General features: G+C 32.8%; 1 protein-coding gene across 3 annotated transcripts in view; it reads right to left on the reverse strand.

Moving 5' to 3' along the window:
* ADAM29 (ADAM metallopeptidase domain 29) overlaps positions 1–19,727 on the reverse strand; it is a 66,970-nt gene extending 47,243 nt beyond the window's left edge. Inside the window, exons 1-2 of one of the 3 annotated variants that reach the window (XM_082726935.1) lie at positions 19,672–19,715; positions 3,912–4,015 (exon numbers count right to left, since the gene is read on the reverse strand). The gene's annotated coding sequence lies outside the window, so the exon portion shown is untranslated. Of the gene's footprint in view, positions 1–3,911; positions 4,016–17,521; positions 17,661–19,671 lie in introns of those variants that run through there. The other 2 variants (XR_014310679.1, XM_082726936.1) reach the window with 2 other exon arrangements.
* Positions 19,728–27,654: the final 7,927 nt, after the last annotated feature.

Raw genomic sequence — 27,654 nt, forward strand, 5'->3', positions numbered from 1 at the left:
AACTGAGCCATCCGGGCATGCCTACTTTCTTAGAGTTTTTATCTCTTTGTTTACATTGCCCACCTGTTTTTGCAGGTCATCTGCTTTTCTTTTTTCTTTTTTTTTTTTTTTTAAGATTTTATTTATTTACTTGACAGAGATCACAAGCAGGCAGAGAGGCAGGCAGAGAGAGAGGGAGGAAGCAGACTCCCCACTGAGCAGAGAGCCTGATGCAGGGCTCAATCCCAGGACCCTGAGATCATGACCTGAGCTGAAGGCAGCGGCCTAACCCACTGAGCCACCCAGGCTCCCCACGTCATCTGCTTTTCTAATGAAGACCTTAACATATTATTTATACTTAAATTCTCTGTTTGATCATTCCAAAATGTATGTCATCTCTGAATCTGGTTGTGATGTGTGCTTTGTCTCTTTACACTATTTTTTTTTTCTGCCTTCAGCTCTAGTTGTAACTTTTTTCTTGAAAGTTGGACATGATGTATCAGATAAGAGGAAAAAGGCTAAATAAGTCTTTGGTTTAAGGTTTTGTTACTTTGCCTTAGAATTGGGCTATGTCTAATGTTTGTTTTAGCTGTAGGTATCAGAGATGTCAAATTTTTTAGCTTTATTTATTTTTATTTTTTGGCCTCCCCTGTTGCCTTAGGCTTTCTTAATGACTATTAGAAAGAGTCTGCACCTTTTAGCTCTTATAGCTATAATCTACTGCTAATACACTGGAACCCTATTAATGTGGTATTATGATATGAGAGAAAGGGAGCATTCTATAACCTTTTGGTTAAATTTTAACTTTTTAGTGGATTTTTTGTCCACGGTCTGTGGTCTTCACAAGTGTTTTGCAGTTCTCCTTAAATGAGACAGGAAAGCTACAGGTGGTACAATTGGGTAAGTGCCCTACTCCAAAGTGAAATAAAGCTCTGACCAAATAGTTTTTTTTCAAAAGTAAACATTTGTTTTGAAGAATGTTCTGGGACTATTTTAAAATGCTGTCTTTGCCCTACCCCATTCTGGACTTATGAGGATGTCTCTCTTGGCTTCACCATTTGAACTTGGTAGGGTTCCTGGAAGTAAAACCCACAAAAGGGTAAAGGGCTTCATTAGGTAACATCTATTCCAAGGAGTTTTTTGCTCTAATGCTAGCCTACACTCAAAATTACTCTTAAAATGTTCCTACCAGTTTATTGCTTCATTAACTTCTGCTCCAAGTAAACAGACCCCAAGTGTGATATTTTCCTGTGTCTAGATATCAGATAATAATTTGTTCTGTGGCTTCAACTCTCTGATGGATCCCATGTAAGTCACTGATTTCAGTTTACCTTTTTAAAATTTTTCTTGTTGAAAATTGTATGTGACAACTTTTAGGTCCTTAAAATGTTAAAGGTAAAATCAGAAGTCAGCCATGATATTTTTAGGACTTTGGCTAATCATGATTGTATCTGTAGGGATATTTCAACTAATTAGTTAAAGCTGTCAACAGACTTAAAAGGAAACACTGTGTTTTATTTACATTGTGATTATTAATATTTCCTGGTGACAGTTACATTTCAGTTTTTATTTGAAGTTTAAATATGATTTGAATTTTTCTTCATATTTTGAAATACTTAAGGAATTTTGAAACATATTCACTTCTACCAAACCAAGACCCTAGTGGTTAAAAAGAATAATCATGGACTAATTTAACAGTTGGAAAATTAATAGAATGACTCCATTTTGATCTGATATTCAAATTAATCATTACCATAACTGTTTGAGTCTGGCTATCTATGGACTTACTTATTTTTATTTTTGTTGTGTATTTAGAACTCCATGTGAAAATTGAAATCTTTTTATTGAAAACTTCCCTTGAATTCTATACTCTTGTACTCTTAGAAGCTATTGTAAAATTTGACCACCGATGAGCATGAATGCAAAAAATACACATAGGAATTATTTCCATATTTTCTACTGTAACAGTTAATAATATGTGTTCCACTATTTAATAAAGGTTTTTTAAATGCTCGACACATATAAAATATCCACAAAAATATATTAGTATCACATAATTTATAGTATACAATACCATGTACTATTTTTTTGTCAAATAACAGAATCAAGCTCTGTGCATGTCCAAATCAGATGTAAATCTAAATTTAAAGCTCCATTATATTTAAATATTTGCTTTGTTTACCTTAAAATTATAACTAAAGTTATTTTATTTTTTATTTTTAAAATTTTATTTATTTGCCAGAGAGAGAGAGCTCAAGCAGGGAGAGTGGCAGGTAGAAGCAGACTCCCCACTGAGCAGGGATCCTGAGTGGGCTGGATCCCAGGATCCTGGGATCATGACCTGAGCCAAAGGCAAACACTTAACTGAGTGAGCTATCCAGGTGTCCATAACTAAGGTTATTTAGATATCAGCCATGTATATCTGATAAATGGTTCTGATTATTACATTCATAAAATGAAGTACAAAATATGATGTGAATGTTATTTATACAGCTACATACAAAATGTCATTCTATCTCTGCCAGGTATAAAATTGTCTACAATTTTACATGCACTCTCTACAGAACTTATATTTTCTATTTGAAAATTAATTATAATTAAGAAAATTGATAAATATTTTTTATATAATCTCTAATTATAATATTCAGGTTTTACATATATATTTTTTTCTGGATCATATGGTAGTTCTATTTTTAATTTTTTAAAAATTTTTTATAAACATATAATATATTTTTATCCCCAGGGGTACAGGTCTGTGAATCACTAGGTTTACACACTTCACAGTGCTCACCATAGCACATACCCTCCCCAATGTCCATAACCCCACCTCCCTCTCCCAAACCCCTTCCCCCCAGCAACCCTCAGTTTGTTTTGTGAAATTGAGAGTCACTTATGGTTTGTCTCCCTCCCATTCCCATCTTGTTTCATTTATTCCTCTACTACCCCCTTAACCCCCCGTGTTGCATTTCCACTTCCTCACATCAGGGAGATCATATGATAGTTGTCTTTCTCTGATTGACTTATTTCGCTAAGCATGATACCCTCTAGTTCCATCCAATACATATATTTTAAGAAAAAAATTATTATCCTTGGTAAGAGTTTGAGGGAGGAATATAAACAATCAACTAATTTTAAAATATATAAATTTGTTGTTATAAAAGAAATTTTTTCCTTTAGATGTTTTAATTTCATCATTCACCATTTCAGTTTAGATCATAGACTCTACATAAATGTTGTAACAGAGAAACATATTTCTTCAATTATTTTTTCAAAAACCTCTCCATTCATCAGCTTATTTGAAAACTACTATAGTTGTCAGTATTTTAATATATTCAACATATCAGCAGGAAAATACAATATTGAAATTTTCACATTGTTTTTCTGTATAATTTGATTAAAATTTGCCCTATAAGAAATAAATCACAGTATAGATTTTTAGTTTGTAGAAATGACCAATGTGCTTTATCATTTTATTTCTTTAAATACAGAATGCTTGAGAACTTTAGAATGTGACTAACAAAACAAAACAAAAAAATTCCAACTGAGAGTATGATTTTCAATATATAGAAAAGACATTTACAATATTGCATTAAATTATATAATAAACTTCATTTTTATCTGAAGTATATAAATGATTTCATGTTCTAAAACTTACATAGAGAAAATGTGTTGCTATTAAAAACAGATCTTACATTAATAGTAGTTTTATAAGATATGGGAAAAAATATATTGGTTGACCTGAGAATAGATTAGATTCTACCAAAATTGTACAAAGTTGGAAAATAAAATTGGCTGAAGCCTAGATATAAACAATGGATGTAAAGCACAGCACTTTCTAAGTAACTCCCATGATTTATATTGGTAATTAGTTGGAGGACTAGAAAAACAAAAGTGGGGAAGAAAAATTTGGAAGATATTTAATAAAATGTTACCTCATGGTTATGTTGATAACTTCTTTTCTTGAAAGTTTATCAAGACAGTTCAAACGGATGTCATAGAGAAGAATGGGAGGAGAGATGAGGAAGATTTCCCCACTCTATGAGCAACAAATAACATTTGGTATGAAATGAGATATGTATAGTATGTAAACAATTGACATGTTTTGAGGTAACCATTATGTGATATTTTTTCTCCCAAATCCAGCATATACAAAAAGAGAATAGGAATATATGCTGTGCATAAAGGAAAATATATACCTTACCAGGCTGGCAGATACATGTGAAGGTTTTGTGAAAGAAATACTATTATGTAATTTATTTCCATAGAAATGAGTTTTATAGGGGCGCCTGGATGGCTCAGTGGATTAAGCCACTGCCTTCAGCTCAGGTCATGATCTCAGGGTCCTGGGCTCGAGCCCTGCATTGGGCTCTCTGCTCAGCGGGGAGACTGCTTCTCTTTCTCTCTCTGCCTGCCTCTCTGCCTACTTGTTCTCTCTCTCTCTTTCTCTCTCTGTCAAATAAATAAATAAATCTTAAAAAAAATTTTTTAGAAATGAGTTTTACAAAAATAACATTTAAGAGAAAGAGTAATTTCACAATTTCTGTGCTTTTGCTCAGAGCATTAGCCACATATACTCATATCACAGTGGTGTGAAACAAATAATATTTTGTATACTGCACCTCAAAATCCTCTGCTCTACATTTCAGAAGATCAGATACAGATGATCTGCTTTCAAAGACTATTCCTCTTCTTACTCTATAGAAACTATCTACTACCTTTACCTAATCTTTTACCTTACTTCCTCATTAGTACCTTTTATCTATTATTTTCAGTCTCATACCTTTATTGTTTTTTTCTTATCTACTGCCTTTATGTATGCATTTTTCATTATTTGAAAAACACAGAGATTTCCTTTTTTATTTTTAAGATTTATTTTATTTATTTGAGAAAAAGAGCATAAGTCAGGGGGAAGGATCAGAGGAAAGGTTCTCAAAAAGACCCCACTGAGCAGGGAACCCCATAGGGGGGCGCAATCTCATAACCCCAAGATCTGACCTGAGCTGAAATCAAGTGTGGGAGGCTTTAATGACTGAGCAACCTAGGTGCCCCCATAGCACAACATCTTTACTGGAAAAACACAGATATTCCTTTCAACTTCTTTCCATCTTGGATAATATTCTCTAAAGAAGTATTTTCCTAAAAACAAAACAAAACAAACAAACAAAAAAACCCCTCTCTGTCAAGTAAATAAATAAAAATCTTAAAAAAAGTATTTTCCTACATAGTCAAAATAGCATTAAATCTAACAAAATCAATTATTGTTTTTAACACCATCTAATATCTAGTGCATATTTAAATTCCCACTTGTGTTCAAATGTTCTTTAGAACAAGTTTGTCGAAACAGTCTATGAAAAGTAGTCTTTGTGGGCGCCTGGGTGGCTCAGTGGGTTAAGCCGCTGCCTTTGGCTCAGGTCATAATCTCAAGGTCCTGGGATCGAGGTCCTCTGCTGAGCAGAGAGCCTGCTTCCCTCTCTCTCTCTCTGCCTGCCTCTCCATCTACTTGTGATTTCTCTCTGTCAAATAAATAAATAAAATCTTTAAAAAAAAAAAAAGTAGTCTTTGTGAAAGGGTCTTAGAACCAAACGAAAGTTTGGTTTATCACAAATAATTCTTTTAATAGTTTTTGGACTTATTAATAGCCCTTCTTGAAACAATATTTCATGACATGTGGCAAAATAGTTTTTTTTTTAAATTTTCCATTTCTTTTTACTTTTTCCATACAACATAAGCATGTCCTACAGCATTAAATACTCTTGGGAAACAAATACGTTCATGGCTTCCTAATAGTCCATTGTATGAGGGTGTCATAACTTCCAATTTCCCATTGTTGTATACTTAGTATTATTCTAATTTTCTTAATTTTTCATTATTGTAAATTATGTTTTTATTAATGCACATGTCTATATTTATGTTTGAATTTTGCCTATTCTGATAATGATCTTCATAAGAGTTGTGCTTTCTGTAGCTTTCAAGATAGAAGGTGATTATTTAGTCAGTGCAGGTTTATAATATATGACTATTCAGAGAAAAGTTTATACATGTATCTCTGATACCTGTGAATACTTCTTTATTTCTATCACATCAACTAATTTTTATGCCTTCTAACTAAGGCTACTATGAAAATATATCAGGATATTTATGGGCTAACTTGTTCTCTCCAATTAGTAAAACACTTCATTTCTAAAATTCAGAATTTTCTCTTTAATGCCAGAAAATAATGTCCTAAATGCCTACTTCATGTTGACTTAAATTCACCACTTTTATAAGGAGAAAGAGTGCTTAAAGCACTTAACAAAAAATAACAAAGCTCTACAAGTTCTTTTTTTTTTTTAAGATTTATTTATTTCATAGGAGGGTGGGAGAGGCAGAGGGGGAGGGAAGAAGACTCTCCACTGAGTGCAGAGCCTAATATAGGGCTCAGTCTCCCAACCTGGAGATCACAACCTGAGCCAAAAACAAGAGTCAGATGTTCTTCCAATTGAGCCATCCAGGATCCCCAAAACTCTACAAGTTCTAAGCCAACTTGAATCCCCAAAGGGTAATTTTTTAAATATTCATTTATTTATTTGAAAGAAAGAGAGGACACCTGAATAGAGGGAGGGTCAGAGGGAGAGAGAATCTTAAGTAGACTCCATGTTAAGCATGGAGTCTTGATCTCAGAACCCTGAGATCATGATCTGAGTTAAAACCAAGGGTTGGATATTAACCAACTGAGCTATCTAGGTGCCTCTAAAATATTTTTTTTAAGTATCAAATAGAGTCACAGATCTGAAGAATACAATAACTGAGTTGAAAAACTAGAGGGGTTCAACAACACACTGGATGAAACAGAAGAAAGGATCCATGAACCCAGAGCCATTTCAGTGAAATTCATCCAATCACAGAAGAAATAGAAAGAGAAAGAAAAGCAAAATAAAGAAAGAAAAAAAAAAGAAAGAAAGAAAGAAAGAAAGAAAAGAAAAGAAAAGAAGAGAAAAAAAGTGAAGTTAGATTATTTGCATTATAGGGGTGTCCAAAGAAAAGAAAGAAAAAGGTGAAAAAACCTTATTTGAAGAAATAATGGCTGAAAAATTCCCTAAGCTGGAGAAGGAAACAGACATCCACCAAGAAAGCCCAAATTACCCCAAATAAGATGAACCCAAAGAGATATACACCAAGACATATTTTATTTAAAATGTCAAAAGTTAAAGACAGGGAGATAATCTTAAACCAGTTGGGGAAAAACACTTTTTTATGTGCACGGGAAACCCTGTAAGGCTTACTTCAGCAGAAATTTTATAGGTCAGAAGGAGTAGCACAATATATCCAAAGTACTGAGAGGAAAAAACTTCCAGCCAAGATATTCTACCTGGAAAAGCTATCATTTAGAATTGAAGGGAAGATAAAGAACTTTTCAGACAAAGTTAAAAGAGTTCATCACCATTGATGTTAAACAAAATTCTTTAGGCTAAAAAATAAAAGGTGTTAACTAGTAACAGGAAAACATTTGAAAGTATAAATCTCACTGATAAAGGTAAATATATAGTAAGGTAAAAATTAATCACTTAAAAAGCTAGTATTGAGGTTAAAAGACTAAACTAGTACAAATAACTATAACTACAATGGTTAATTAAGGGATACACAAGATAGAAAGTATAAAACATGATGCCAAAAACCAAAAAATGTTAGAGAGAGTAAAAATGTAGAGCTTTAGAATTCATTCAAACTTAAATTATCAATTTTAAATGGACTATAATAAATGTTATATATAATCCTCATGATAGTGATGAAGCAAAACCTATAGTAGTTACACAAAAGGTAAACTGTAAGCATACCACTATGGCCATTAAAACACAAAGGAAGAGAACAAGAGAAGAAGAAGAAATGAAGAACTACAATATAGCCAAGAAACAATTAACTAAAAGGCAACAATTACTTTAATGTATATGGACTAAATTCTCCAATAAAAAGACAAAGAGCAGATGAATGGCTGGAAGAAAAAAGCAAGCATATCTATATACAGGTAGATATAGATATATAGATTATATAGATATAGATAGATATCCTACAGAAAACTTACTTCCGTTGTAAGGAAACACATGGACTGAAAATGAAGGGATGGAAAAATATATTCTATCCAAATGAAACAACAACAAAAAAATCTGACAAAGCTATAGTTAGATAAAATGAACTTTAAAAAATAATCTGTACAAAGAGATGAAGAAGGACATTACATACTCATACAGCAGTCAATCCAACAAAAGGTCATAACATTTGTAAATATTTACGCTTTCAACATATAAGCATCTAAATATGTGAATATTAACAGGACTAAAAAAGGAAAAAGATAGCAATACAATGGTAGAATGGAACTTTAATACTCCACTTATATCAATGGAAAGATCTTCCAGACAGATATGCAATAAGGAAACATTACCCTTAATAACATGTTGGACCAGATGGACTTAACAGATATTTATAGAACATTCCATCCAAAAGCAACTAAATACACATTCTTCTCAAGTAGACATGTAACATTCTCCAGGATACATCATAGGTTAGGTCACAGAACAAGTCTTAATAATAAATTTAAGAATACTGAAATTATATTAAGTACCATTTCTGACCATAAGGGAATGATACTAGAAATCAGTTAAAAGAAAGCTGTAAAATCCAAAAATACCTAAAAATCAAATCAAAAGAGAAATAGAAAAATACCTTGAGATAAATGAAAATGAAAACACACCAAAACTTATAAAATGCATCAAAAGCAGTTCTAAAAGGTATGTTCATAATGGTAAATGCCTACATCAAGAAACAAGAAAAAAAGTCACAAATTAACAATTTAACTTTACATCTAAAGGAACTAGGAAAAGAACAAATGAAGTTAAAAGTTAGTAGAAGGAAGGGATTAAAAAAGATTAGAGCATAAATATATAAAATAGAGATTAAAAATACAATGATGAGATTAATTAAACTAAAAATTGGTTTTCTAAAATTTTTATTTAAATTCCAGTGTAGATAACATACAGTGTTAGATTAATTTCAGGTGTACAATATAGTGATTTAGCAACTCCATATATTACTCTGTGCTCACCATGACAAGTGTACTCCTTAATCCCCATTGCCTATTATACATTACCCCCACCCACATCCTCTCTGGTAATCATCAGTTTGATCTCTATAGCTAGGAGATATACTTCTGTTTCATAGTTTGTATCTCTATGTCTCTTTCTTTTTCCCTTTGCCTATTTTTGTTTGTTTGTTTCTTAAATTTCACATATGAGTGAAATTATATGGCATTTGTCTTTCCTTCATTTGTTTTGCTTAGCATTATGCCGTCTATCTCCAACCATGTTATTGCAAAGGGCAAGGTTTCATTCTTTTTGATGGTTGAATAATAGTTCATTATGTATATATACAATATCTTATTTATCCATTTATCTATAGAACACTTGGGTTGCATCCATAATTTTGCTATCGTAAATAATGTTTCAATAAACAGGAAGGCATGTATCCCTTGAATCAGTGGTTCTGTATTTTAAGGTAAATTAGTGCAATTGCTGAATCATAGGGTAACTCTATTCTTAAATTTTTGAGGAACTTATATACTGTTTTCCACAGTGGCTGCACCAGTTTAAATTCCCACCAACAGTGTAAGAGAATTTATTTTTCTCCACATTCTTGCCAACACTTGTTGTTTTTCATGTTTTTGATTTTAGCCATTCTGACAGATGTGAGTTTTATGGTTCATTATAGTTTTAATTTACATTTCCATGGTAATGAGTGATGCTGAGCATCTTTTTATATGTCTGTTGGCCAACAGGATGTCTTTACTGAAGAAATGTCTGATCATTTCTTCTGCACAGTTTTTAAGAAATTGAAGATGATACAAAGAAATGAAAAGACATCCCATGCTCATGCATAGAGAGAACAAACATTGCTATAATATCTATACTACCAAAGCAATCTATAGATTTAATGCAATCCTTATCAAAATACCAAGAGCATTTTTTCACAGAACTAGAACAACAACAACAACAACAACAACAACAAAAATCTTAAAATGTACGTGGAACCACAAAGAGCTCAAATAGCCAAGTGATTTTGAAGAAGAAAGGCAAAACTGGAGGTATCACAATTCCAGACTTTAAGTCATATTATGAAGCTATAGTAATCAAAACTATATGGTACTGGTACACAAACAAGTATATCAATAAAATAGAAAATCCAGAAATAAACCCACAATTATGTACTCAGTTAATCTTTGACATATCCAAAAGACAGTCTCTTCAAAATGGCACTGAGAAAACTGAGCAGCTACATACAAGAGAATGAAACTGAACCACTTTCTTACATCATACACAGAAATAAATTCAAAATGGATTAAAGATATAAATGTGAGGTCTGGAACCATAAAAATCCTAGAAAAGAGCACAGGCAGTAATTTCTCTGACATTGGCCATAGCAACATTTTTTCTAGATATGTCCTCTGAGGCAAGGGAAATAAAAGCAAAAATAAACTATTGGGACTACATCAAAATAAAATACTTCTGCACAATGAAGGAAGCAGCAAAATTAAAAGGCAACCTACTGAATGAATGAGAAAAGATGTTTGTAAATGACATATCTGATAAAGGTTAATATCCAAAATATGTAAAGAATTTGTACAATTTAGCACCCCAGAAGCAAATAATCCAACTAAAAGCTGTTTTTTTTTTAAGTGTATAAACAATACTGACAGAGTCAGAGAGTTTAAAGAGCTAGACTCACCAGGAAAGAGAGAGGAGATTTAAATAAATAAACTCAAGAATCAGAGAGTTGCCTCTATAAGTGATACCACAGCAATGCAGAGGATTATAAGAAACAATATAATAACTATTTGTCAACATATATGAGTACCTGGAAGAAAAACATAAATTTTTAGAAACATACAATCTACCAAGACTGAGTCACGAAGAAATATAAAATCTGAACATACCAGTTATTAGTAAGGAGATTGAAGCAGTAATCAAAAACCTCCCTAGAAACAAAGGACCAGGACTAGATGACTTTACTACCAATTTATACCAGTAAATTCTACCAAACATTTACAGAAAGATTAGTACTAATCCTTCTCAGCTCTTTAGGAAAAAAATAAAATAATGAAAAAGAAGAAGAGGAGGAGGAAAGAATTGCAAACCCACTTATGAGGCCAGCATTACCCTGAAGCCATAATCAGAGAAGAATGGCACACACAAAAAATTATAGGCCAATATCCCTGATGAATACATATATAATAATGTTCAACAAAATATTAACAAATCCAATTCTATAATACATTAAAAGGATCATATACAATGATTAAGTGGACTTTATTCCAGGGATGCAGAACAATAAATAATGAAATAACGTGAATGCCATATTAATAAAATGAAGAATAAAAGTCATGATTTTCTTAATAGATGCAGAAAAAAACACTTAACAAAACTCAACATCTATTCATGATAAAAACTCTTAAAAAACTATATATCAAGTGTATCTCAAAGCATAAAGTCTATATATCACAAGCCATCATCTAATATTATACTCAATAGTGAAAGATGAAAGCTTTTTTTCTAAGATCAGGAATAAGAGTGCCCATTTTTGCCACTTTTATTTAACATGGTATTGGAATTCATAGTCAGCACAATTAATTTAAAAAAGGAAATAAATGTAACCAAATTGGAGAGAAAAAAGTAAAACTGTCACTATTTGCAGATGACATGGCACTATATATAGAAAATTCTAAAGGCTCCACCAAAAAACTGTTATAAATAATGAATAAATTCAGTATTGTTGCATAACACAAAATCCATATACATAAATGTGTTGTCTCTATACACTAATAACTATCAGAAAGGCATATTAAGAAAATACTTCCTTTCACAATTTTATCAAAAAGTTAAAATACTTAGCAATAAATGTAACCAAGGAGGAGAAAGACCTGTACATTGAAAACTGTAAGACATTTGATAAAAGAATTTGAAGACAAATGAATAGAAAGATACGCCATTGTCATGGATTGGAAGTACTAATGTCATTAAAATGTCCATACTACCCAAAGCAATCTACAGATTTAATACAATCCATATCAAAATTCCCATGGCATTTTTCACAAAAATAGAACAAACCATATTAAAATCCGTATGCCCACAGAAGACCCCAAACAGTCAAAACAATCTTGAAAAAGAAGACTAAAGCTAGAGGCATCACACTCCTTGATTTCAAACTATACCACAAATCCACAGAATCAAAACAGAATGGAACTGGCATAAAAATAGACACATAAAGGGGCCTGTGGGTGGCTCAGTTTGTTCAGCATCTGCCTTCAGCTCATGTGTTCATTTCCGGGCCTTGGGATTGAGCCCTGCATACTCTCTCTCTCTCTCTCTCTCTCTCTCTCTCAGATAAATAAATAAAATCTTAAACAAAATAGGCACATGTATCAATTGAACAGAACAGAATTGAGAAATAAATCCATGAATATATAGGCAATTAATTTATAACAAAAGAGTCAAGAATATACGAGAAAGGGGCAGTTTCTTCAACAAATGCTGTCAGGAGAACTGGGCAGTCACATGAAAAAGAATGAAACTATACCTCTATCTTAAACATACACAAATAATTAATTCAAGATGGGTTAATAATTTGGATGTATGTTTCAAAATCATAAAACTCCTAGAGAAAAACATTGGCACTGACATCAGTATTGGTTGTGATTTTTTTGGATCTAACTCCAAAAGTAAAGGCAACAAAAGCAAAAATAAATAAATGGGACTAAATAAAACTAAAAATGTTCTGCACAGAGAAAAAAAAATCAATAAAATGAAAAGGAAACCTGTGAAATAGGAAAAATCTATGTATAAATTATATATTTGATAAGGAGTTAATATGTAAAATATATAAAGAATTCCTATAACTCAATCACAAAAAACAATCAGATCAAAAAATATTTCAAAGAAGACATATGGATGCATGGCCAACAGGTACATGAAGAGGTGCTCAACATCACTAATTATGAGGGCAATGCAAATCAAACTCACAATGATATATTACCTCATGCCTATTATAGTGGCTATTATCAAAATTACAAGAAATAAAAAGTTATTGGCAAGGATGTGGAGAAAAGGGAACCCGTAGGCACTGTGGGTAGATATGTAAACTGGGGAAACCATTATAGGAAAAAAATGTGAATTTCCTAAAAAAAAAAAAAATTGAAAATAGAATTTCCTTATGATCTAGCAATTCCACTTCTGGGTTTTTATCTAAAAAGAGCAAAACACTAACTTAAAAAGATGTGTTCACTTTTATGTTCATTGTAGCATTATTTACAATAACCAAGATATGGAAAAACCTAAGTGTCCATCAATGGATGAATGGATAAAGAAAAAAATATATATATAAAATTATTTTCAACAATATGGGTAGACCTTGACAGCATTACGCTGAGTAAAATGAGTCAGACAGAAATAAAGACTGTATTATCTCACTTGTATATGGAATATAAAAAAATGGCAAGAATAAAAGTTTAAAAATCAAAAACCAAGCTCATAGTTACACACAACAAATGGTAGTTGCCATAGTTGAAGGGTGGGTGAAATGAAGTGGGTCAAAAGATGCAAACCTTCAGTTACAAATCAGTAAGTCATGAGGATGTAATGTACAGCATGATCACTATACTTTATAATACTGTACTACATATTTGAAAGTTGCTAAGAAAGTAGATCTTAAAAATTCTCATCACACACACACACACACACACATTTAAAACTATGTATGGCAACAGATGTTAACTAGATTTATTGTGGTTATTCTTTTGTAATAACAAATCATTATGTTGTACACCTGAAACTAACATAATGTTATATGCCATTATACCCCAATTTTTAAAAATGAAGAAATTTTGCCACATTTGAAAACATAAGAATAAGAAATTGGAAATATTTGAGTATGGCAATAACAAAATGTGTGTGCTGAGCATAAAGAGAATTGGTACTGGTGAATGAGGCAAAGATACACTTAGGAATGGCCCTGGTTGTTCTATGGCCCACATTAGTTGTTAATAAATAAATATTAAAAGCACTACAGCTAATAAATAAATAAATAAATAAATAAAACACAGCTACTCCTGCAAGAAAATGCATGTAATTATTATATAAATAGAAATTTCTATAACTCTCCTTTTTGATGTCATTCAGTATGTAACTTTTAGTACTCCATGGAAAAGCACTACTTAACATTTTTATCTTTTGTTATATGAAATGTGAAAAAGATATATTATAGTTAAGTGGATTATCTTATAACACTATGTAAAGTGAATTTTAAGAACTATTAATCATTTCTCTTTAAAGTGGCTTCTGGGTGCTAAAAATCCTGTGTGAAATGATCTCATTATCAAATATGCATTTTTTACTCATATTTTGACCTTCATCTTCACATTTCCATTTTAAACAATGCTATACTTTAAACTTTATAATCATCCCTATTGTGAAAAAGATTTTTCCTTCCAAAGCACTCTCATGCATAAAGTTTGTGTTCATAGAAAATATTTAATTTCTGCATTTTATTCACTTATACTATTGGAAGTTATCCAAATTTTAAGACCAATTTATTAAATTGGTTATCAAACAAAATTTTTATAATATAATTATTTTGTATACTTTTTGAAGATGAAGAAAAAGCATTTTATTTCACATGTATATGTGGAAAGACAGAGATTGCTTTGATTTTTATGTAATTTACATGTATCTTTTAAAATTGACAACTATTTTTTCTTTTTTTAAAAATTTTATTTATTTATTCATGAAAGATAGAGAGAGAGAGAGAGAGAGGGAGACAGACGCAGAGGGAAAAGAAGGCTTTCTGCACAGCAGAGAGCTGGTTGTAGAGCTCAATCCCAGAACACTAGGATCATGACCCCAGCCAAAGTCAGCTGCTTAACCAACTGACCCACCCAAGCACATGACTAAATATTTTCTTGAAACATTATCAAGTATCTATGCAGATATATTTGGATATCTAAATCATAATTATATTTTAATTATCTTTAAAGTAAAAAAAAAAAGTAACTCAAGGATACATGCTCATTTTTAAACAATTCAGACTTCTATAGAATAAGAAATGAAAACTCCTTTTTTATCCTTAATCTCATGCTTCTTTCCAAAAGTAACAACTATTAAGGTGGGTGTGTATCTTTTCAGTTATTGTCTCATAGATTTATATTTGTAGAGTACTTATTTTGTGTGTTTTCATACCTTTCAAAGATTAAATATTGATCTTAAGTTAACAAGGAGTATACAGTTAGAATATGTAACACTCAAACATAGAATTTGTATTTCACCAATTATGCAGTGATACATATCTTTATTTTATTCTCATATCCTGGGAGTAACATTCATTTTAATGTGAGAATGAATGTTCTCCTATATGTATCTGTAATGTAAACACAAAGTTTAGGTCTCAATGTCTTTTTATAATTGAAGAGAATGTTACATATTAATCTGTATGGATATTTTTGTCTATTTTCTGAGAGCAATCTATAGATATGCATTCTATATATACATAATTATATACTGCTCTTATTATGCAACCTCTGTTCCACACCTCTCATTTAATGGCCCATTAAAACATCTTTGCTTAACTCAATAACACTTTTGGATACTCTATTTTATTTCCAAAGGACCATGTTAAGTATATATACTGTATACCCCAGAAGTTATTTTTGTGAAAACTAGCAGCATGGTTTACACTTTTTAGAACATTTCTTTTTAGGCTCACTGTTAGGCTCTAAGAATATAGACATGGATTACTGTGTTATTTGTAATTGCTTATGTCTGACTTGTCCAAGCTGACAAAGTTATCTATTGCCCTCCTCACTTTTAACTTAATACATGATAAAACACTGTGTTGTTGTTGATTTTGTTGGAGTGTAAGGGCAATAATGATTGTCTTCTGTGGAAAAAAAAATTGTTATCCTTTGTAAAGCAGTGACTCTCACTTTACTACGGCTAACAGTCCCCTGTTAAACTTGTTTAAACACACAAAATGATTGGCACTACCACAGGAAATGTTAGCTTTTTCAACAATGGTTCTTTAAATACTGATCTACTATTACTCTTAAGTTGAGTGGTTACAAGAGCACTTTGGCAAATACATTCTTGGAGCAGGATCTAAGGTATTGCTGAATTTCTTGCTTATGAGCAAACAATTGTGTCATCATCAGTATGCAACTAAGCACCTTTTTTCCTAATCCAGAGTCTGCAGAACCAATATGGGAGTTTTAGCCAAAATATTCAATTTAATGATTCCTTGTTCCCCAGTAATAGTAATAGTAAATACAGTAAATGGTAATATTAATAGTAATATATAAAGTTACAGAGAAACTTGTAGGGAATGCAAGCACAATAGTCTTTTCTTAAAACCACATACATTCACCCTCAAAAAATGAACATTATATCTAAAATGACTCTATTCTGAACTAATTGCTTCCTGTTCAATTACGCGATATTTTTGGCCAAGAGTTGTTAACATTTTCTTGTTCCCCCTGAATAGTCTTTGAATTATGATATGTAGAATCCACCCTATTTCAGACTTTTTTATTAAAAAATGAAGAGGCTTGAGCTGAGAGCAAAAAAATCCACAATTCCCTTTGGATGGTTAAGATTTAGGTCCTAAGATTAAGGTCTAGTTTATCTCATTCATTAAGATTTGTTTATTTATTTGAGAGAGAGAGAGAATCTCAAGCAGACTGTACACCAAATGAGGAGCCTGACCAGGGGCTCTCACAATCTTGAGATCATGACCTAAGCCAAATCCAAGAGTCCAATGCTTAAACAATTTAGTCAACCGGCTGCCCTAGTTTATCCCATTCTTGCATTCACTTAACTCTTCTTCTGAGAATTAAAAGTGATGGGCCAAAATGGATAACAAGAGATGTCCCCAGCTACTAACCTTAATGTGGAAATCCACTTAACAAGAAAGCACATACCAGTCCAGGTTTTGGATAATAGCCAGCAAGCCTTTGTATTGCCAGTTGAATAGCAGTTATTAGGGACCACCCAATGATGTGGTTTGGGTCCAAATTTCTGCATAGTTTTATCAAATAATATTATACATTTTTGGCACCATCATTAAAAGATAATGAAGTTGTTTCTTCACTAATGTTGAGTACACTGTCCAATTTGTCCTAAATGTGCAGGTAATGACATATAAAGTCTTTTTAAGATTTCATTTGAGGTCACAGGCAGCCACTTTTAAGTGTGAAAGGGATTATTTCCATGTAATAAATGCCGTTTTCTAACTCTGGAACAAAAGGATGGCATTGCATAATATTTCATAATATTCTCCTTGAATTTCTGCAAATACATGGTGTTGTGGTTTTGTGTGTGTGTGTGTGTGTGAGAAGTGGTATTTTGTTTAGGTATAATGTTTGACATATTGATCAACCAGGGCATTTCCTTTTGCTTTGATATATTTTTGAATTCCTTGTTCTATCTTGAAAATAGCCAACTTATTAAAAATCATTAAGGAGTGCCTGGGTGGCTCAGTGGGTTAAAGCCTCTGCCGTTGGCTCAGGTCGTGATCCTGGGGTCCTGGGATCCAGTCCCGCATCAGGCTCTCTGCTCAGCAGGGAGCCTGCTTCCTCCTCTCTCTCTGCCTGCCTCTCTGCCTACTTGTGATCTCTGTCTGTCAAATAAATAAATAAAATCTTTTTTTAAAATAAAAACCAACATTAGAGCTATTAAATGCCCATCTGCCAACCATTCTAAATTAGGGTTTCTTCTTAGGTTAAGCATTTCTATATTTTATAAAGTTTTCTGAAATAATAGACTATCCCAAAAGGATTTCATATATATATATATATATATATATATATATATACCCCTTCTTTTCACTTAAACAGGAAGTTTTTGGGACCACAACAAATTCAGTTATCTGGACATACTTTTGCCCTCTAGGAAGGAGTCATATTCTAGGGTGAGTTGAGATCTGTTACAATGTATCCTGCCTGATGTTTTTCTGATTTTATTCTTAAGATATAATCAACAAACCAACATGATTAAACCAAGATTTCTAGGAATGTTGTAATAAACTTATTAAGGGGTCTTTTAATAAATCTATTAGACATTTAAGAAACAGTGTTTAGAGTCATGGGTTTCCATTCTATGGGAGAAGAAAAGTAGGATTTATTTTTTTAAGTTTATTTTTTGTAGACTGATTTCTTTAAATTTTATTTTAATTTTTATTGTGTTATATTAGCCACCATACAATACACCATTAGTTTTTGATGTAGTGTTCCAAGATTCATTGTTTGTGTATAACACCCAGTGCTCCAAGCAATACGTGCCCTCCCTAATACCACCTACCAGGCTTACCCATTCCCCACCCACTTCCCTCTAAAACCCTCAGTTTGTTTCTCAGAGTCCACAGTCTCTCATGGTTCATCTTCCCCTCTGACTTCCCCCACTTCACTTTCCCTTTCCTTTTCCTAATGCCTTCCATGTTATTCCTTAAGCTTCTCAAGTAAGTGAAACCATATGATAATTGACTTACTCTGCTTATTTCACTCAGCATAATCTCCCAACTTTTGAAAAGTAGAATTTAAAGCTGCCAGTGGATAGCCCCAGCTTTTAAAAGCTGAGTACCTTAATGCTATAAACACAAGGAACTAAATTCTATCAATAACCTAATAAGCCTGGAGAAGGACCTCAAACTCTGGAACAGAACTACAATGTGGCTAATGCCTTGATTTCAGTTTTCAATGCCCTTAGCAAAAGGCCCATCTAAGCCTCTTCTGGACTCCAGACCCTCAGACATGATGATATAATAGGTGTATGCTGTTTTAAGTACCTAAGTTTGTGCTAGTTTGTTGTGCAGCAATAGGAAATTAATACATTTGGAACCCATAAGCTTCTAGTGAGCATTAGGAATCATTTTTGTGATCTCTTAGTTAGTAACCTGGGAAATTTCTGAAGTGTTACAATTTTTTCAGGAGTGAAACATACCCTTCCTTGGAATAAATTATGTTCCAAAAAATAATCTTTAACAAAATTTTTACTTCTCTTCAGAAAGTGCATAGCCTATTAGAGATAAAACATTAAGTAGATAGAATCAGTTCCAGAGTCCAATTGTATTTTAGAGTACAACAAAAGATGACCAATATATGAGATAAAAAACAAAATATAGGAAAGTATAAGACTCTTGAAGTTCTGATTGAGGACTTAAATTTTCCCAGGAGGACGCAAAGAAATGGCTCGTTGGGTAAAAAAAACAGAAAACAGATTTACAGCTGTGAAATACACAGCTTTGTGTTACACTTGGATTTGGTACTACAGATAAATAGGAAATGATTATTATATTTATGTTGCTGAGATTCTGAACAAATCTATATCTTGGCTCTTTGGATTTTTTTTTAGCCTAAAGAATAAAATCATTATAAGGAAAAGCACAGGGATTAGTGACTCATTTATCTATTAGATTTTTATCATTTTGATTTTGGTACCCTTTTGGTTATGGTTTCAGACTATGATGCAAATCTTGGTGGCTGTTTGGAGGGTTCAATCTGAAATTGATAGATTCAGTCCAAATAATATTAGAAAAGTAACACCATTTGTGCCCAGAAGTGTGATTACTTCTTAGACCTTCAATGTCTACTAAGAATACAGATAAATCATTGTTTAAATTATCTATGACCTGATTTTGAGAGTCCTCAGGAATGTCAAGTAGGCCATCAGGAGAGCATCTGTTTTACAGTAAATCCCCCACACCACCCCATTTATTTAGTGGATGTGATGTCACAAAGGAGGAAAGAATGTTGCTCAATTAAAGGTCTGATGGTAACAGTTGGACTGGGACATAGAAAGTGTTTGATGACTGCTCAAGGTCCCTGGCCCATGATAGTCATTGACTCCCAGGGAGAGGTTTAATAAACGTGTCAGGATATATGGCAGATATCATAAGGGCATATCAAGCAAAAACTTGCAAGATTTTTCCTTTAATATTTAGAGAAATTAGACTTCATGATATAGCAGGATATTGGTCACTTGCTTCCCCCTTGGAGAAACTTCATTCATTGTGCACTTTATTCTTTTCCCTATTGTTTCTTAGTTAAGAGAATACAATTATTTATCTAATAACTTTTCTGTTCAGAGGATATAAAATTGGGGAATTAAGAAGAGTCTATAAGAAATATTTTGTAGGGATAGTCTTTTGCTTTTATTAAGCAGGATTTAATAGTTTCACTGTCAGTTCTAGCTATATTCTTTTTCTATATGAAATTTCACATTTATTCTCCACTCGGTGCTGCTCACCAGAATGGGTCTCTCCCTTACATCTTTCTCCAGTAAATTCTACTTTTATTTTTACTCAGATCATGTCAGTATAGTGGTCAGGAGCTAGAGAGGTAGGGTCACTCTCTGAAGTTCTGGTTAAGCTGCAGTCCTAGTTAGGTACTTGGAACATGTCTTTGCAAATATCCCTTCCCCTCCTCTAGAGGTAATGTTGGGCTGAGTATGCAGTCTACCCTTCTTTGAAACAAGGGGGTGGGGGATGGAGTTAAAGTTTTGTTCTCTCACAACTACACTGGGTTCTCATCTATCTGTACCCTCAGGCCTTGCTTATTAGGGCTCTGTTTCCATATATAGTTGATGACACTGGGTGGAAAATTAGCCAGTGGATGTTGTTTCACTCTCCAGATTGCACCATTGGACAAGTTTTCTTAAAAAAAAAAAGAATCAAATATGTATCTCTAATCTTCTCTGTAAATGCCTGGTGGGGTTCATGAAAGAAAAGCTTGTAAAGGAGTGTGAACATAGTTGTCTCTTATGGCTTCCAGCTTTCATACTCTCCCATACTCAGAGTTCAGCAATCAGCCAAAATCTGGTTGATTCTTCTCACCAGCTTATGCACCATTCAATATTTTCTGTCTCAAGTAAGCAAATTCCTGGGTCTTGTTTCTCCCTGAGAGTGCTTCTGACATTCCTGATTTTACTTTAATATTTTCCCATTGCAGCTTTCATGATTTAATTGGAGAATCATGAACTTGCAGCTTTTTAAGTTTTTTTCTTATTGTAAAGGCAGGGGTACTATCTAATTCTCCACATCTCTGAAATAACATCAGAACCCAGTAGCCATTTTTTTTTTTTAAGATTTTATTTATTTGCCAGACAGAGATCACAAGTAGGCAGAGAGGCAGGCAGAGAGAGAGAAGACTTGATCCCAGGATCCTGGGGTCATGACCTGAGCCAAAGGCAAAGGCTTTAACCCACTGAGCCACCCAGATGCTCCAGTAGCTATTGTTTTAATGCAGTTTTCCAACTATTTTGGCTGAAGTAAATTTAAAGAGTTTTCCAATACTATGTCTGAAACACAGCCACTTTCTCTCAAAAGTCAGTTGACCATTAGCTGCATAGAATAGTTGGGAGATTATAATAAATCATAGAGTAAATTAGAAAATAATTTTAAATGCTAATTTCCTATTTCCACTTTTGCATGATTGTTATAATCAATTTTTATGAACAGTATGCTTATAAGTCAAAACAATAACTCATGTGTTTTTTTACTATATGATTCAACACTAATTTCAAAAGCAATGAATTTGTTTAGATGGAACTAGCAATAATAATTTTATATTTTAGTTCTGTATTCCATAATTGGTGTGGGTAATTTTTCAACAGCAGTCCCATTTATCAGAATATCAGGCCATATAATAAATTAACTTTTATAATTAATAGTGCTGTGAACTAAGAGTTTGACTGAAATCCCGATCTCAGTAATATATATTAATATCAGAGAGGAAATGTCATTTCAGATTAAAATCATTGGCAAGACCCTGAAAGATATTCCCACCGATCCCATATGTATCCATATATAAATATCTACAGACCTATAAGTCAATCTCTAGTTTATTTTTGGAGGGAGATTATTCTCAGGTTAAACAGATAGTAATCCAAATAGATTTATATTTCCTTTTTCTTATATAGTTTGAAGTGTAGGGGCACCTGGGTGGCTCAGATGGTAAAGTGACTCTTGAACTCAGTTCAGGTCTTGATCTCACAGTGGTGAGTTTGAGCCCCTACAACTTAAAAGAACAACAACAACAAAGTCCAACATGTAAGAAGCAGTTCTCAAAGAAACTAAATTCTTTCATTTTACTTCTCAAACTTGACCCACCCAGAAGATTATACGAAAAGTCAAAAGAAAACAAAAGTGGGATATGGGTGTGTATGTGTGCACAGACGTGTGTGTGATCACCTTTCCTAAATTATCAAATCATGTCCATTATGTCCAATGTTTGTATTGTGAGGCCAGGTAATATTTATGAGGCCAAATATCATTTTGTTTAATAATGTTATGATATTAAATAATATGGAATATACAAAATTCCTTCTTTGTTATAATACATGGCCCAGAGTAACACAGTATAGTGAGAAGTACAATTTATTTAAATGTGTATGTTGTATTACCAACTTAATTAAAACAAAATCTAATTTAAATTCCAGATGAGGGATGCCTGGGTGACTCAGTCGGTTAAGCATCTGACTCTTGGTTTTGGCTCAGGTCATGATCTCAGGGTTCCTGAGATTGAGCCTCCTATTGGGCTCTGTATTCAGGTGTAGTTTGCTTGAGATTCTCTCCCTCTTACATCCCCCTGTGCTTTCTCTCTCAAGTTAATAAATAAATAAGATGTTGGTGTATTCTTAAACCACAACTACTTTTCTCTATCCTTTTTAAAATTTTTTAAAATAAAAAATTTATTCAAAAAAATTCTATTTATTCATTTATTTGTAGTCATTCAAACAAATTTATTTATTTGAATTTATTTATTTAAATAGACTTATTTATCTAAATAAATATATTTATTTATTTAAAAATTAAAAATTTGAATTTTATTTTTAAAAATTTTTAAATTTTTTAAAATTTTATCCTTTTTTAATTTTAAATTTTAAAATTTAAATTTTGAATTTTTCTTTTTTCAGTGTCACTAATAAATGGGCTTAGGATCTGTTATCAGAGTTCCACATACAATTCCAGGTTGGGGCTTGGTGTTTTTTACCACCACAATGTGATTAATTTCCTTTAATACAGAAGCAATTTTCATGCCAGTTTTGGTTGAATGACACTCTGGCCAGAATCTCTGGCCCATGATCTACAATCACATATCTCCTGTTGGGTCACATTGCTCAAAGACTCTCTTCAACAGTATAGAATATTTAAAAAAATTTTTTTTATCTAAATGCAGTTTTTTGAAGTTACTAAAACTCATCTGTCACTTTGTTGTCCACTAACACTCTCTTTCTGTGATCTTTCCCATTGATTGACATTTTGCTATGGAAGTAGGCTTAATGCTGGGTGAAAACTTTTAGAGAGCACTGTGTACTAGCACAGTGTTGTAGACACTTGTGCCTATTCATCTGTTGATGTGTAGCAAGGATGTATTTGTCTTTCTAACTCACCAAAAAAGTTCTGCTAAATCCTGAATTATCTGACAAAGGTAAAGAAAGAGAGTTATGGAAATATTTAAACTGTGCCATTTGTTCCAGTTTACACAGTGGGAAAAAAAAATGAACTTATGGTTTGCAATATCAGTGTGCTTTTTTAAACATCAATTATGATTTTATTTTATAATTCTTAAGAAACAATCCTTAACAATTGCTTTGTTGTTGTTGTTTAATCTCTAAGAGCTTTCACTGCTGCCTGTTAACTTCTTTTTGTCTCTTCTCTGAGGGGCTCTCCTTTTGCTTCGTTTCTTTGTCACACCTTGGTTACTTAGAAGCAAGACTAGTGTGATACTCTTAACATGGCTGTGTGACATTTTTAGCTACTTCTTAATTTTTCTAAAAGACTCCCAAATATTTTATAACTTAAAAAAATTACAAAATTAGATTAATAAATAAAAAGTCATTTGTTTCTCTGAAATGTAGTTACTCATCCACTGAAGGGAAACTAAACCATGTTTGGTACACATTGAATTCATTAACAAGTATTAATTGAGCATCTATTATGTGTCCAAAATGCTGTCAAGTGGGGAGCCTTGTTGACTCAGTCATTAAGCATCTGCCTTCTGCTCAGGTCATGATCCTAGGGTCCTGGGATAGAGCTCCACATTGGGCTCCCTGCTCTGTGGGAAGCCTAGTTCTTTCTTTCCCACTCCCCCTGCTTTGTCTTCCCTCTCTCGCTGTGTCTCCTCTGTCAAATAAATAAATCTTAAAAAAAAAAAGAATGCTGTCAAATGGTGAAGATAGACTTGGAGAAGCTATTTCCTCCTATTGGGCTAACAACTGGGTGAGGGGGTCGGACTTTAATCAAAAAGTCATAATGTGTTTTTCCTGGTTAGTACCAATTGTTTTGTGTTATAAAAATACTGTGTTAATTACAGTTGATTCTTGTCGGTGCCCCAGCGGCTTGTAGCGCATGTGCAGTAATGCTTCTGGGCTCTGCTGTGTCCGCTCGTTGCCTCGGCCGCCGCTGCCTCAAGCCGTTGCCGCCCGTGGTGACGGTGCGGAGCTGCTCCAGCTGGGCCCCTGGGAGGGCCCGGGGCGCCGCAGGACTTTTTTGGTGCCGGAAAGTAAACACGCCATTAAGATGGCGGCTGGATGCGAGCCAGTAGGCGGAACTTCGGATTTTGTATCTATGTGGCTGCGAGTGATTGGTTGTGCAACCTTGGTATATATAGACATGCATGGGCGGGGGAGAGAAAGATCCCAACAGCTACACAGAAATAAAGCTTGCTTCACTGAGGTCTCCTGGTCGTTCTTGCTGGCGAGAGCGACAGATTCTACTCAGCTCTGATATGTTTGCCACCTTACAAGAGTTTTATGAATTAATATCTTTACTAAGAGCAGTTAGATGAGCTTTGAAGTTCTTCCTAATTTCAGCACACAATATAAGAAAAGTTTTCGAAATTTTTTTAGATATCTCAACACATTTAAGAAAAAGTAACTTAGGGGTGCCTGGGTTACTAAGCCTGTGCTTTCAGTTCAGGTCATCATCTCAGGATCCTGGGATCAAGCCCCGCATCAGGCTCTCTGGCTCAGTGGTGAACCTGCTTCCCTCCCTCTCTCTCTGCCTGACTCTCTGCCTACTTGTGATCTCTGTCTGTCAAATAAATAAATAAATAATCTTTAACACCCCCCCCCCAAAAAGAGAGAGAGAATCAGTAACTTTAAAAAAGAATAAGTAATTACTTATGGGATATAGAGTAATATAAAAAAAAAACAGTTATTTTAGCTTAAAATCTATATTAAGAACAATATCCTAGCTGACTATTGAACAAAATAAACAGGCTTCAGTAGTTAAAATGCAATTAATATATAAAGGAAGTTGTTCATTTTGAATTCTGTTTGCAAAATATCTATTAAAACAGCAAACTCTCTTCAAAAGCTAAAACATACTAGTTATCTGAAATTGTCTCATGATGGTGTTTGATGCTGCCCAATAGCCTTCTGTAATATACACAGAGCATTACAGAGAATATGCAAAGTTATGTCATTACTTGGTTCAAACATAACAAATACTTTATGACAAAATTTTACTAAAACAGCATGGTTACCTAATCTAGTTTTAGCTCTAATTTTTATAACTCAGATAAGATCCAGTAAGATAAAGCTCTAAACTGTTAAGTGATCTAAGTAAAAGTTTATAAATCAAATTTTCAGCAATAATTATGGCTTATGATATGTCTACTTTGAAAAAATCCTTTTGCAACCTGAAAATGTTAAGTTATAATAAATTAAGTTAAATAATGAGTATTTATTAAATATCAGTCATTTTCAAATAAAATAAAATGTTGAAACAATGAATTCAAGTTTATCTAGCTTTGGCTTCTTATTGCAAAGAAACTAAAGATATTTCGGGTCTATCATTAAACATGTCTTGTGCCACATGGATAAATTTACTAAGAGGGAAGATATATTTTTACAAGTTATGAAATGCATTCATAAATCTGCAAGTCCACTGAATTCTAGTGTAACAGGCAGTTCAAAATTTCTTACTTCTTAGTTTTCAGTAAAAAACTTAATTTCTACTGAAAACTAAGAAGTAAGAAATTTTGAACTGCAACTTAATTTCTACTGAAAACTAAGAAGTAAGAAATTTTGAACTGCCTGTTACACTAGAATTCAGTGGACTTGCAGAATTCTAGTTTAACAGGCAGTTCAAAATTTCTTGCTTAAGTAGGTACGAGAAGAATAAATGAAACAAGATGGGATTGGGAGGGAGACAAACCATAAGTGACTCTTAATCTCACAAAACAAACTGAGGGTTGCTGGGGGGAGGGGGTTTGGGAGAAGGGGGTGGGATTATGGACATTGGGGAGGGTATGTGCTTTGGTGAGTGCTGTGAAGTGTGTAAACCTGGTGATTCACAGACCTGTACCCCTGGGGATAAAAATATATGTTTATAAAAAATTAAAAATTATATAAAAAAATAATAATATTGATAAATATTGATAAATAAATAAATAACTTGAAATAATAAAGCCAAAAGAAATCTGTATATGGAAGTAGGTAAGGAAAGTAAAACGTGTTTTTTGGTTAAAGACAAGTATGAAGGACATATTTTTATTAAGGGAAAAAGACTACTTCTGTCTTAATATAGAATGACTGTTGTTTATTTGTTTTTCAGAATGTGAAAGAGGAAAAATACAAGAAAAAACCTGAGTAATTATTTTTAAAAGTTTAGGTTTAGGGAAAAGGAATTTCAGGAAAGGAATTTCATGGATGCTCAAGTTGACTAGATTGAAATGGATTTATTAAAGTTTTAAAATAATGAGGCAATATTGAAAGTACACTGGTGTAAAAATTTGGTTTCTCCCTCTTAAAAGGACAAAGTTTTCTTGAACTATTTTGATGTGCTTTTTATAAGAGATGTAAAAAGCTTTTCTTTATCTTTCAGGTAATCTTTCCAGAAAAAAAAAAAAAGACTTTAAGTCATCATAATAATTTCTTATGCTTCATGTTGTCTTTATCAGGTCTTTGATTACTTGAAAAAACTGAATTTTCTCAATATTAAAAGAGTTAAGTTTTGTTCACAATTATTTCAGAAATTGTTTGAAGTTCATAGAAATTTGCCAATACTCTCATGACCCAATTGTTACAAATATGCTACAGAAATAGTGGCATTTCCTTACTGAATAAAATGTCATCAGATCCTTAGTCATAGCTGTTTTATAGCCTTCTTGTCATTTACGGACAGTTATTGTTTTACTCAGATACTTTTGCAAAGGTGTTCATCTTTAGAGAGATTTATGGAAAGAACTCTGACAAGTACTCTAGAAAACAGGTTTCTGATAACTATAAGATATATTGCTGAAATAGGTAGGAATCTTGAGAACAAGTGGAAAAACTGAATTTAAGCAGAGTAAGAATTAATAATATGGGACTGAATAAACTGATAAGCATGATTATAAATTTTCTTAACTTTTTCTTTGAAACATTCCTAGTGCCTTACTGTGTTGTTTTCCCAGATTTATGGAAACATTTTCATTTTTCTTAAGCTATCTATGACTTGCAGCAATTTGGTAAGTATAACTTTGTAAATAGAATTGAAACATTTAATTTTTATTTCTACATGATCCCTCTAGAATTTGGAAACTTACTGAGTTGCTTTGTTTTTTTTGTTTTTTTTTTTTTTTTTTTTAGCAATATTATTATTTGCATAAGTTCAATAAGAATTTGT

Source organism: Mustela nivalis (assembly GCF_964662115.1).
Source record: "Mustela nivalis genome assembly, chromosome: 4".
NCBI lineage: Eukaryota > Metazoa > Chordata > Mammalia > Carnivora > Mustelidae > Mustela > Mustela nivalis.